General features: G+C 34.2%; 1 long non-coding RNA gene across 1 annotated transcript; it reads right to left on the reverse strand.

The window, feature by feature from the left end:
• Positions 1-13,715: 13,715 nt before the first annotated feature.
• LOC146735717 (uncharacterized) lies at positions 13,716-14,961 on the reverse strand. Its single transcript, XR_014931190.1, has 2 exons — positions 14,787-14,961; positions 13,716-13,795 (listed from the first exon to the last, which is right to left on the reverse strand). It is a non-coding gene; the product is annotated as an uncharacterized LOC146735717 (long non-coding RNA).
• Between the last annotated feature and the right edge of the window lie 45 nt (positions 14,962-15,006).

Consider the following 15,006-nt stretch of genomic DNA (forward strand, 5'->3'; position numbering starts at 1 on the left):
GTGCTAAAAATATCTACCTACATTTATAATTTTTTAATTATTAATTTAACCTTTATACTGTCTGCCACTTATATCGCCTGACTGCCAGCCACTTTACTGCGTCCAAATACTACCAATTTTTGAAATGTTGTTTCCGGGATAGGACTGATAACCCAGCCTAACCATCGTAATACCACAGGGATTCCTCCCATCCTAATTTCAGTCAACTGTTTCCATACTCGCAGCTTTTGCAAAGGCAACTAAGATTGTTTTTTATTACTGAGGTTCCAGTGTGAAAAAATCTCACATCCTATAGAGTGAAACAGAAATTCATCATTTTCCCCAGGATTAGGGAGACTATATAGATGTGCAGTACGTATCCTTAGCAGTGTAAAATTTGAATTTGGCTTGAACTGCCTCAATGGGGTTTTGGATGATGAAATTATAGTATCAATGTGGGACCACTATGAAATGATGTCTATAGTGCTGTCAATTAATGCTTCTCTGGGAAAGCTTGTGAATCACAATAACTACAAAAACATTTAGTGATGACAAGTTAACTGTTAACTAAAAGTTATCAGTACGAGTACTAAATGTCTGTTTGATAAAATGTTTTCAGTAATTCCTTGCAAGTTTTTAGTTATCTTATTTATTCTATTAGTAGCGCTCACATAAATTAAAAAGTTGTTTCTATAATCAAAATAAGGCATATATTAAGCTTTTCACGAGCAGACTTTTTAGACCAAATTTTCCACAACTTTTTTTTATAGTCTTCAATATTTCTGGAAATGAACCTTAATTAACAGACAACATTTAAGTCAATTTTCAATTGTTGATTTTTGTCAATTGAAGGCAAGTGCAGACTATAAACAGACTATTTTGTTAATTTGTGATGAAAAGAGAGAATTGGTGGTAAAAAGGTTAATGATTCAGTTTACAACAAATGGGATGTTTGGTTTATATTGGAGATACGATATTTTTGTTAATTTATTTCAGATTTGTTTACTTTGATGGAAGGTGTTAAACAGGACTATTCACCAAATGCAGTCACAAAACTGAACTTTCGCTCATTACCAATAATAACGAAGTATTGTTGCTAATTATCATATTATAAATAATAATTTAAATAAGAGAAAAAATAGTCATTTAATAAATGTCAATCTTTACTTTAATTACTCATTGCATGTGGTTGGATCTTTGACATTGACAATTTAAAAATGAGAAAACATGATTTGGCGACATGAGGATAGATTTTCTGAAGATTAGTATGAATAATTTTGGTAGTTGCAAATAACAATAATTCATTCACAAATCTTGTAGTTGTATCTTCAAACTGTACATCATATGTTGTGTGAATTCAAGAGGAATATTTAATACCACAAGATAATTTAGGAATTGGGAGACTTCCTTATTCTGAAGTTGACAGGAAGGTGAAAATTAAATATTGTCTGGTAAATAGATATTAGTAAAGAAAGGTTCCTTCACTCTTATATTCATAGTCAATACACAAGACAGAAGACATTTATTCAATTTGAAATAACCTCAAGTTCAAGGTGGTTCAGATTGTGAGAAACTGTATTGATAAACTATTAATAGTCACCTATTGATAGCCATGTAGTCAAGGTTAATGTAAATACTACATTGATAACCATAGTGATGATTTGTTAGAGATCTCCGCACATGCTGAGCGATGGGACCCGCTAACATGAGCTGAAATGTGTGTGTGAACAGGATTGATTTGGCATGTGTTGTAAAAAACTTGTTTTTGGTTCCAATAGAGAATTGGGGTTGAAATTCAGCACAAGCCAAGTTGAAATTCAGCACAAGCCAAGTTGAAATTCAGCACAAGCCAAGTTCAAACTCAGCACAAGCCAAGTTGAAATTCAGCACAAGCCAAGTTGAAATTCAGCACAAGCCAAGTTGAAATTCAGCACAAGCCAAGTTGAAATTCAGCACAAGCCAAGTTGAAATTCAGCACAAGCCAAGTTGAAATTCAGCACAAGCCAAGTTGAAATTTAGCACAAGCCAAGTTGAAATTCAGCACAAGCCAAGTTGAAATTCAGCACAAGCCAAGTTGAAATTCAGCACAAGCCAAGTTGAAATTCAGCACAAGCCAAGTTGAAATTCAGCACAAGCCAAGTTGAAATTCAGCACAAGCCAAGTTCAAACTCAGCACAAGCCAAGTTGAAATTCAGCACAAGCCAAGTTGAAATTCAGCACAAGCCAAGTTGAAATTCAGCACAACCCAAGTTGAAATTCAGCACAAGCCAAGTTCAAACTCAGCACAAGCCAAGTTGAAATTCAGCACAAGCCAAGTTGAAATTCAGCACAAGCCAAGTTGAAATTCAGCACAAGCCAAGTTCAAACTCAGCACAAGTCATGATCACACTCAGCACAAGCAAAAACCAAACACTTCCATTTTAGCATGTACTGGTATATATATATTGATTCTAAGACAGCTTTATTGTATAATAGGTGATCCATGTACATGTATGGTTCCACTCCATACAAATCACCTTTGTGGCCTGAGCACTAGCTCCTGCCATGAACAAATAAATTAATGTATAACAATTTTGCCAGCAATGGACATTTATGCTGCAATTGGTTTCTTTTTGCAATGCTACATTGACATGAAAAAATAGCTGTTATTTGAATTCTCTTTTGTCATTTAATTGTGCAATGATTCATAATAAATGCCATAACAGCAAATAGCATGTGCAGAACATGCATACTGTTTGCCATGTGTTTTGGGTCAACAGGTTGACGAATTAGGGTGCAACAAAGCCCAGTAAGTCCTTAGTGGGTCGATCGCGAAGTGGGTTCCATTAACATGAGCACAACTGCTGTAACCACTTCACAAACATCAAAGATTGAAGATATTTGGCATGTGACATTTTGTAACATGAACATAGATCATGCCTGTGGGTCAATGTACACTCCATCTAATTATGTTACCATGTGAACAATCATAATAAATAAAACAGCCTTATGATTGACCCAGTCCTAAACAAAATGTATCAGTAGGGCAGAAAGAAAAAAACTTGATTGTGCAAATTTGTTTTAACTTGTTGTAATGCTAGAAATTTAGTACATAATGTTGGCTTTATCGATGATGTATATTTATTGTGGAATATATCATTAGCATATCAATTGCTGATGTTACTATCTGACATTAATATCAGTTCCCAGTACCCACAAGGACTTTCAAAAAATACAGTGGAATACTTTATTTTCGCTGGAATTAATTTTTGCTGAAAAGGCTGTTTGGTCCTTCTTTATGGAATTTATTTTCACTGATTTTTGATAAGTTGAATGTGAAATATAGGAAAAAATGTATATTCGCCTGATTTTATTTTTGCAGAATCATCCCTTCAGCGAAAATATATTCCAAGCGAAAATAAAGTATTCTACAGTATATAATAAAAATTATTGCAGATGAGAAGCATTAACTGGTTAACAAATACCATCAAAAAAACTACCTGAATTTGAATTGAATATTATTTGATCATATGTAATTTAGTTGTACTTAGATCAGATTTTAATTTTAAAAACATCTAACAGTGACAACTGTTTGGACTAAGCCACAAAACAGTTTGGCAAGCATAGACAGGCATTGCTAATATTTTTGTTCATTTGTGGAGCATCATTTGAAAATATTTTGTATTATCTTGCTCAGTAAAACATCTGGATCCATTAGACCATGGGAATTGATATTTTTAAATATGTGGGGAACTTTGATTTGAAAGACAATTTTCTATTTCACTTAGTTGTTTTCCTAATTTTAAAACCAATACACCAAAGTTAGGTAAAACATGGCTACTCTTATGAATCCAGGAGTTTTTGATGTACTGGACATTTGTCATTGCCCTGTTTTCTCTTTTAAAAATGCACCCCCTGGATTTCATACAGTTCTCAACACTGGACAAAATATTCACCTATTTGAACTTTGTCAGGCTAGATATTTGTCTGATGACCTTAATTTTGTTTATTGTCTGTTTCACAATAAAATGGACACACATTATTGAATACCAATATAGGCGATGTGTTTACATGTTAATATGTGAGCTGTCTCTTTCAAAGCAGTGTCACTGATTGGCCTACACACTTCAAATAACGGTACAGTGGGAATGTATAGAATAGCGCCGATGACACGGAACATTCTAGTATTTTTGACACAACACATTAGCTTCATGAACTTGTTTTTTGGGGTGACACGGCAAGATGCAGTTATATAAATTTTAGCCCGGTTTACGAGATGTGTACGCAGTTAATTGTCGTCCGAATACCGAAGTCACAGGAGCAGTTATAATTAATAACTGGCCATTAATTAAATTGATGATACTCTTTACAAATTAAATGGCAATGGCGAGTCTTTTAAAATGGGTTATAGTAGATGGTGAGACAACGCTCGTATACAGCCAAGATGATGTATCCACTGACCTCTACGATTTATCTCGATCGATCTCTACTTTACATTGAGGGCTGGTGCATGATAATTTCCGTGCTATGGAGGTATATTGTTTTATTTATTATTACAATATAATAAAGGCATTCGACGATCGTGGTCGTATGCACGTCGTAAGGTTAATATCCCGGAAGCACTTGTGATTTCAGTTTGATCGGCTACTGAGCAGACAACGTCATCCAACTGAACAGGTTGGGTCGCCAATCTAGACTATCGAAAGATGATCTTCACGGCAGGGTCAGTTTTGCTTGACAGCATTACTTTCATTAAATACAAATCAAAAAGTGACAGAAAAATGCATTTATTTTTGAATATTATACTTAGTTACAGTGAACGAAAATTTGAAGGCAGTCAATGTTCTGCTACTCAAGAAACTAAAATATAACATCGCGCGAACAATGGAAAATTCTGTGTCACAAAGCCGGTAATTCAAGGAATAAAATAAGACCTACCTGCCATCCAATGCCGAGACAGTCACGCATTGGTGTCCATTATGAGGAGCAAAATTGGGTAAAAGCGCGATAAAGAACAGAAAACCAAGCGTCGAGGCATGGTACATTTCGACGATCAGCTGTTGGCGTGCGGCTTCGGTTAACTCTCCTAATACACGTCATCATGTAACCGGTGTCAAAGGTCACGATGAAACCTACACGGGCGTAACCATAGTGATAAAGCTTGTCCTTTGGGGCAAACTTTCTAACAGAAAGGTACGTCTTGTTTAGTTGTCTCATAATAATGATGGCATGTATCGGGAACATGTTTTCACCAAGTAGTTGTTTTAAAAAACGCACCAACCTCCTGATTCACAGAAGGAAAATCAGCTGTTTTATTAGCAAGCGATTAAAAAAATTACAATAATTTGTCCGGACACCAGGTTTATTTAATGTTCGGAAATAAAAATATTCGTACTCATATATGCTAATAAAGGGGAATAGGAAACGTGGGAAATTTACTGTGACCGCGAATGGAGCAGCAATATTAAAACAGCAATTAACTGATCAAAAATTATCAAAGAAATTATAGAAAAATACATAAAATGAACAGTATGCTGCACTGAAATTTTAGAAGGAAACATTATGACGTTCAACCAATCAGAGGGAAATTTAAAAAAAAAAAGAAGAACATATGTGCATGGTGTTGTATACAATGACATCAGACTGTGTCACGGTTCGATTTGTAAAATGAATCAACCAGTATGTACAAATGTTCAATGCATGAACTGTGATAATTGAGATACGGGGAATATTATTCAATTAGGAGTTTGGTATAATTCAAAGCATGTTACGTAGACTCTTTGCTATGCAGTGTACATACAAGTTCAAAACTGGATCGGAATTGGGGGGTCAAAACAGTGACGCATAACCGTATATTTAGACTACGGGTACTTCGATCAGGGAACACACTATATGACGATCAGTATTGACAGAGAGCCTCTGGTACCAGAATAGATCCGAGACCAGAGTGGTTGTAAAGAAATATTCATAACAATTTCACCTTTCATAGACAATGTTGTCATTTTGGTGGGTGGGGGATCGCAGATTTGGGAAATAGAGGAATCTTTGAAGAAGAAACTTGGACCCCAAACAAACAAACAAAAGTATTTACGCAAGAAAATAAAAAAAATAAATAAATCGTATTTGATAATGGTGTGTTTACAGTAACACGGTGAAAAAAAATAATTGCCTATTTTGACCATCTCCCCTACCAGAATTTCTATGGCGAATTGGTGAGTTTCAGCCAATCAAATTGCCGATGTTAAGATGATTAATAATCAGAAGTTATTGGTAATTTCATCACATACAGCATGCCTTTAATATGTTACAGCATTTCCACGGAAGTTTGCGTGGAATTCAAGGATATGTTCACTACATCTAATTCATTTTCGAAATGTGAGTCTGGTAATGTAATGTACAATATGATTTTATCAGTGAATTTCAACCAGAATATAAAGAAAATCATACACAATTTATAATCCAAGTCATTATAGCAAACGTGTCAATGCACGGTATTTTAGCCAGGCAGTTTATTTTTATTTCCACAATCTTTTCCCATTGTAAATGCGCCATGTATACAGGGTCGGGTCACTGCACTATACTGTAACTTGGGAATACGTTGGAGTAAATACTGGGGGATTTATCAGGTATTTCATTTTAGTCTGGTATGCTCTATTCATTCACTGTAAGTTATTCGCTCCCACAAAGAAGATAACTTCCATTGTTTTCACGTCATGAGGGATATACCAACTCCACCAAAAGAGGGCGCTATGAACGCGACCACGACTGTACTGTACTGTGGGACACGACTGGCCATATGGCAAGGATTAATATTGGTGAAAGCAACTGATGAAACGGTGCCAGTATTAGGACAACGAGAACATGTACAAGTTTCCGCGGACGGTTTCTGACTAAGCACAGGCGTTCGAAGCACATGACCGCATGGCTGCTGTTTTAAAAGAGACGATCGATATTTTATGGCAGTTTCGTTTAAAATTGCATGTTCTGGTTGTACATACTATACAAAAATAACGATTGACGCAAAAAAAAAAACAAAAAAAAACGGATAACAACGGCATTTTCAGTAGTTGGCTGCTACATAGTGTTAATATGTGAATTTTATGTAATGTAAATAACAGCTACATACGTCGTACTTATTCGCAGCCATGTGATTTACTGTCCAATTTGCCGAAAGTTTTATTTTTGGTGCGATTGCTAGCGTTTATCACGTGAATCTAAACCATGAATTCAAAAAAACATAATTACAAATATTTGCACATAAATTTGGTTCTATTTTGGGTGGCTACCTATCAATTTGAAGTTATGCCTGGGTCTACCCAACTACAACAAGAAAAACAGTGGCTGCAAATTGTTTTCTACATCTTAGTCTAATAAATTTAGAAATACGACGATACGATTAGAACGATTAGAACATTGTATATAACTATTCTCCGAAACGAGCTTGAGTTTGCCCCCCAAGTCTGCGCGGTCTGCTTAACAACATTACTTCGTTAATATATTAGAAATAATTCAACGCAAGGTTTTAATATATACGTGTCTGTAAAGGAACATTGAATATTATACCACAGACTACGTCCAACTAAATTATCTACGCAGTCCGAAAACGGGGACTTGTGTTTTGACCTCCGTGCCTCCGTGCGTTCGTGTGTCCGTGTGTGCGACCGGACCTGTATCTTAGAAATGCTTGGACCAATCACAATCAAACTTCACACATACATCATACATTATATTATACATATGCACGTCAATTTGTTTCACGATCTGATTCAAGATGGCCGAATGGCGGCTATTTTTGTGCTAAAAATCATAAAAAAACCCATTTCCCGACTGTTTACAGATGGATTTTGTTCAAACCTTGTATATACGTTGGACATTATAGGACATGGATGCACATCATTTTGTTTTTCAGATACATGATTCAAAATGGCCGACTGGCAGCCATTTTGTTTTAAAGAATGTGGTTCTAGTGCCATATCTCTGACTTGCTTATACTGATTATGTTCAAATTTTAAATGGTCATTATAAATCATATCATAGATATACAGACATATTGGTTTGACGATCCTATTCAAAATGGCCGAATGGTGGTCATTTTTGTGCTAAAAAATCATCAAATATCAAGCATTTCTGGCATTTATGGATTGAGTGTGTTTAAACTTGGTACATACATTAGACATTATGGGTTCCAGATGCACGTCATTTTAATTTTCAGATCGGATTTACAATGGCTGATCATTTTGCGATTGTATTTTCTAGATTCTTTAATTGAACCTAGAACAACAAATAAATAAAACTAATTTATTAGTGGTCTGAGATTGAACGCAACATTTATAGTTCATTCAAAGTTCAAAGTTGACTTGGAATTACGTTGATACAGTGTAACAATGTTGGGGCCGGTGATTTTGGTCAGTGCCAACTTAGCCAAATTAAAAAGCATGATGATTTGAACACTGTTATTACAAGACCAAAGTTTGATTTTTAAAGTATGATATTTCCACGTTTTAGCCATGAATGTTTATCCACCAATGACTTAATTTGCAATTAAAATTAAATCAAAAATTAAAATATATCGCGTCACACTTTATCTGATTGACTCTTTTCATTTATGTCACAATATACTATTGTTTAAATAAGGTGGGGGTGTACACCACCATTGTAAAAAAGGTTTCAGGTTGAACCAATGAGAGCTTAATGTACAAATGCTCTCTATGAAAGGCGATACACACTTTTCATAATTAATTACTCCATAAAATCATGAATGGTATGTGTTAAGTTTGTTTTTTTAGCTTCTGATAAGTGTACATGTATAATTTTATATGATAGAAACCTTCGCTTATTTTAAATATAGAACATGAAAGCAAAAAAACATGAACTAAATGTTATTGCTACATGTACTTTTATAATCGACTTGAGAGGGAAAAGTACGATGTTTAGTGTATACCCCGATTCAAAATGTAACGTTTAGGATCAACTTAAATTGCTTGGGCGTTCATCTGTATTGTATGTTACATCAATAATTGTAAGAAGAGGGAGTTTTATGATGTATGTAAATAACATAATAGTTTTTACCAAGTGATAAATCAATGATGCACTGCAGAACTGAGCCATGTTGTAGCATGTAGTCTAATTGTTTTTCAAAACAACGGGAACGGTAACGCCGTGCATTGTTTGTGTTACTAGCCTCGAAGTCCAATGAAGTTCTCTCTTCCGTGAAGTAAGTAATGAGAAGAAAAACCAGGACATGGTATCCCAAGATGTTAGCTGGCTCGGATAATTATTTACCACATTGATATATATAGTTTATATAATACAAACTATAATCTTCCACTGTTTTACGACACTCACTCATAGTTTTTAATGTATCTAAACAAATTGTAAGTGAATGAATAAATGCAAAGTTGGAATGTAGACGTAATTTGCATATCAGATGTGAGTAAGGTTATGTCTTTCGAACTTGTCTATGGTCACCAAAGCATGTACAATAATAGTCTCATTGCAATTAGATCAATCAAATTCACAAAGTTGTGAGTATATAAGGGACGACGTCAAAAGATCGATGACGGATAAAAAACGTAATTCCTTTAGTTTTTTTCCAACCCCCCTACCCCCCACTGAAACTTAATTGATAAATATTGGTCATGGCGTCAGACTACATTCACCATTAAATACAAATTGATAATCGGACAGTAGTATTGCATAGCAGTTGGTTGTCGGGAGAGTGTAAAAAGACTTTACAAATGCACCTCATTTGACGCACAGATTTACACTCGAACCAAACCATTTTTTCTGTTTTTTTTCCCTTTTTGGTTATTTCTGTCCATGATTGGATAGAAAAAAAACCCAACTACAAATACTCCAAGATATTTTTGACTTCATTAAAAAATAAAATCGTTTTTGTAGGATGTAAACTTTTTGAGGCCAAAACCCCGCACCCCCAAACAAAAAGAAATAAGTTTTTTATCCGACATCGATCTTTTGACGTCGTCCTTAACATAATCCAATATTGATTAAAACCACTTTGTAAATATGCGAGACACAGGAATGATATGGTAAAAGCAAACATTATTTTAATAAAACCAATATGTTGTTATGACGTGTCAAAAAACTAACAATGCTTCAGTGACAAGACAAAATTGTGAGTTTTTATTTTACATTCTTTGAACTTGTACTTGTGCCACGTGACGTGATATTTTTGAGTATGTTCACAGCCAGCCCTACAAAACTCACAGTAATGTCAATGATGTACTTGAAATAAAGAAATGTGGAAGGGAAAATTCACAACACTTATAATTGTTTTATTCAGAAGCAATAAATGACACTTCTTACTATGGTTAAGATATGTATAATATATATCAGGTAAATACTCTGCCCTCTGGATTTCACATTATTATTTCCTCAACGACTTCTATTGGAGTTAACATGACACATATACTAAAGAGAAAAAATATTGTAAAATAACACTCTTACCCATTAATTCTGGGCAACCGTCAAATATAAAAATAATATCGAGGTCTTTTTATAAACCAATGCACACTGAGTTATATTATATAATTATAGTTATATAGTTAACCCTATTTTCATTATTAGCAATTATTAGGCGAAGAAATTATAAAGATATTGTTTTGTATAAACTTTATTGAATAAAAAAAGAAATAAAATGATTGTTGAGTTTTCAATGATACCTATATATGTCACTACGAGCTATAAGTTTAAACAGTGCTAACATTCTAGCCTTGACAACAGCCGTTGCTAGGGTATGAAGTTATAAACACAGTATCTTTCAGCACAGTTCAGTAAATCCAGAATCCAAGTACAGCAAAGAAGAACAGTATCCAATACCTCTTCCTGTGCCATTAACCAATATAATGTATAGCTAAGTGTAATGAAGAAACGTATTAAAACTAAGAAAGTGTGGACTTACAACAGGAGTAAAAATAAAACAAACAACTTCAAGTTAATCATAAATCAAATAAACCAATCACAGCGGTATATTTAAGGGCAACACAGTTGTTGATATTGAGTAAAATTATTTATGAATAGGGTGGCTGAGATTGAGGAGACTGGTACACATATGTTTCTAAAACACGATTTTTAAATATAATAAACAATATATTTTATTATTATATAAGGGCCTGAAAAGAGTATTCATAAGGTGGTTTATAGTTTACTGTATCAAACAATGTGAATCATCTGACAGAAAAAAAGTGTGCTGTATAATTGCTAAACCAGCGCGGCTCTGAAGAAGTTTGAAAACAAGTTTGGGATCTGACATTTCTAATAAAATGGAGAACGTCCGGAATGTAAACAAGAAGGGATTGAGAAGTAGGGGTGACATTATTTTCATAGATGTAGACGTGGAACCTCTTGAAGATATTGTTGAGATTAATCACCAATATTAAGATAGGTTGAGTTTGTAACAATCACTGGTTGTGTTCTGAAATTCTGAAATTTAACAAGATCTGGCTGAAAATCTATTTTTTTATAGAAATGTACATCAATTCAAGATGGCTGCCATTTTGAATTACACAAAATGGAAATGTTGTACAATAATTTTATTACTTGACGAAATTTCCAACTAAGTCTAGTAAAAGTCTTGTCTCTGTAATCCAACTAAAAATTGAATCATCCTATAGGAATGGTAAGTACTATGGGATGTAGAAATCTGAGGGGGGGGGGTTACAGAAGTAAAACTTACTTGCAATTTCCAACGTAGCATTATTACTATATGCAGTTCCTAAGTAGTTTGTAGCGACACATTGATACACCCCTTCTTCTGCCTTTATCAATCTAGCATCGCCATAAATTGGAAATCTCAGGGTATACTCTGACACCGAATAACCGGCCTCCCTCGTCAGCAATTCGCCATCCTTATACCACTGTAAAAAAGTGTTTATCAATTATGAAATTTTGTAAAATTTATCTCCAATAGAAGCCCACATAATCCAAAGTGCATTTATTGTATTTGTATTCAGTGGGTCAAGTACGTTCTACACTTGTATAGTTCATTAATCAGTTTGTAACCAGAAATTATTTGTCTACCCATAATACCGAAAAATGCATTGACATAATTGACCCTTCATCTTACTGTTCAAATACAGCAACATTTATTTTCAACTTCAACACCAACTTATTACATTCGTTGGGGGCATAACTAAAAAAATCCAATTGATAACATGGTACTACTTTCCAAAAGTACCAGGATATGTGACATTTTGGGGTCATGCATACTTCTCAACTTAATTAGTGAGCACCATGCTCACTAGCTTCTTCTTTCTAAGATGTGGAGATCATTATTAGTCAATACAGAAACCCCCTATAGGGCAATCTTGTTTTTACAAGTGCTACAAGTATAAAATATTTCCTACCAGACTATAATGTGGTATGGAAAAAATGGTTTTCATTTTTCTAGGAATTTTTTAATTAAAACGTTTTATCTGAATTTCATTTAGCAGAACACTACTCATTATTTCCTGACTACTGGGCTTGCAAATTCAAACAAACTCTGCGAATTTGGACCGTATGATCTCAGTGTATTCCAACACGTTGATAGAAAATGTAGAAGCATTTTCGAAGAATCTACACGCAAGATCAATTTAAGGTTGAAACTTTAGGACCACATTAATTATTGGCAGAATAAAAAACAAATGACATCACCCACTTGACCTGTTTACCTCCCCTTTACTATGAAGTGGAGTGGTGCTTTTGAAGTATGCTTGATGAAACCCTTGAAGTAATAGGGGTGGAAGTGTAAAAATGAATGACGGGGTAACATCTCAGAATTTAACATTATACTTTTACATGTATGTCGCATACGACTTGTTTACAACTTCCGTGTCACTGATAATGTTCTAAGAACCGTACTGTGTCTGGGTGGAATATTCTAGATTTTTTTTAGAAACTGGTTGAATAGGTAATAGAACACTGTAGGAGGCAATAGAAGGTAATGGAACATTCTAGAAATTTATAGTACATTCCAGACTCATTATGTATGCTGATGTAATGGTCTATTTATAGACAGTGTGGGTATATATAGGGGAGTTGTTCAGCACTGAGTTCAGATCGGAAATCTCGTTGAATTGTATTGGAGTTTAAGTATCTAGTCATTGGAGTAGTGGAGTTTTACCGCGTTATTGTACTTGATGTTTGCAGAGTATAATAATACCAGTACCAGTTGAAACCTCATATGTTGGCTCCGTGTTCGTATTTTATCATCGCCGCCAGGGAAGTCTTTCAGTTACTGTTGCCATTTTGGTATTTGAACCATCACACCTGTACTATACCAATTACGTTAATATTACGTTGCGTGTGACAATGTATTACAAAAGTTACTTTGTATTTTATGTACCTATAAATATTGTATTTATTGTATACTGGATCATTAAAATATGATTTATTTTGGACTTAGACATATCTCTGTCATTTATGATAACAATTTCAACAACAAATCAACAACAACAATTTACATCTGAAATGTATTTTTGTATCACAGGTCAAAAGAATTAGTGAAAATACATAGAATATTTTTTTCTGCAAAAATGTAAATAACTTTTTAGTACTACTAGCATATTGGTACAAGTCCTAAAAACATTTTTTTCATGTATGTGCTAATTTTTCTAATTTTCAAAGCAAGATTTAACTTTGTGTGTCTTCTTCAAATGTTGAAAAACTGAACTTTATTAAACTAAGATGTGAGAGAATTGCAATCAGAAATGTAAATTGTGTTATACTTTTATCCTAGGGCGTGGCTCTCCTTCCTCTTCGCATTCTATATTACCATGGCTGCTAAAAATAAATATTCTAAAGGGTATATGCTCATTAATCCGAGGTGCAAAGTCAGCTGTGAAATAAATAATATCAAGAGTTTAGTAACCAAAATTACCAAAGTTGCCAAGCTAAGTTGGGCTAGATAACGTGTTTTTTTTTCATTTGAGGCGCCGACACGGTAGACAATATTGTTACATTTTAATTGATACAAACGAGCGTTGTTGACGCCACTGTCAGACGTCAGAGTAAACAATTATTAATATCGGTAGTTCGCTATTTTTTTTTCAATTTTAAATAAAATAAAACGGCATGCAAGAAAAATAAGGTATATTCTCTTATTAACAGAAATACATTCAACAGTTAACAATAATTCTAAGTAAGGACATTGACCTACGGACGGACAATCGCGAAATGTTGTAAGCAATGAAATTTTTAAATGAAATCCAAGTACATAGCAAGGATAAGATATAACTGGCAAACGAAATAGACGGTGAAAGCAAACTTTCCACTCGTTTCATAAGGTGTTTTATAGTTTACTGTATCAAACAACGTGAATCATCTGACAGAAAAAAATGTGCTGTATAATTTCTAAACCAGCGGGGCTCTGAAGAAGTTTGAAAACAAGTTTGGGATCTGACATTTGTAATAAAATGGAGAACGTCCTGAATGTAAACAAGGAGGGATTGAGAAGTAGGGGTGACATTATTTTCATAGATGTAGACGTGGAACTTCTTGAAGATATTGTTGAGATTAATCACCAATATTAAGATAGGTTGAGTTTGTAACAATCATTGGTTGTGTTTTAACATTCGGAAATTTAACAAGATCTGGCTGAAAATCTATTTTTTTATAGAAATGTACATCAATCCAAGATGGCTGCCATTTTGAATTACAGACAATGGAAATGTTGTGCAATAATTTTATTACTTGACGAAATTTCAAACTAAGTCTAGTAAAAGTCTTGTCTCTGTAATGCAACTAAAAATTGAATCATCCTATAGGAATGGTAAGTACTATTGGATGTAGAAATCTAAGGGGGGGGGGGTTACGGAAGTAAAACTTACTTGCAAATCCTAACGTAGCATTATTACTATATGCAGTTCCTAAGTAGTTTGTAGCGACACATTGATACACCCCTGATATTCTCCGATACCGTCCGTTACTGTGGCTTTCGCTTAAATACAGAGATACTCTGTATTGTTCCGTAAAATATCTGGCCCGATAACTATTTTTCACCAATTCGCCATCCTTATACCACTGTAAAAAAGTGTTTATCAATTATGA

Source organism: Saccoglossus kowalevskii, chromosome 12 (genome assembly GCF_978046115.1).
Source record: "Saccoglossus kowalevskii chromosome 12, keSacKowa6.1, whole genome shotgun sequence".
Classification (NCBI taxonomy): domain Eukaryota; kingdom Metazoa; phylum Hemichordata; class Enteropneusta; family Harrimaniidae; genus Saccoglossus; species Saccoglossus kowalevskii.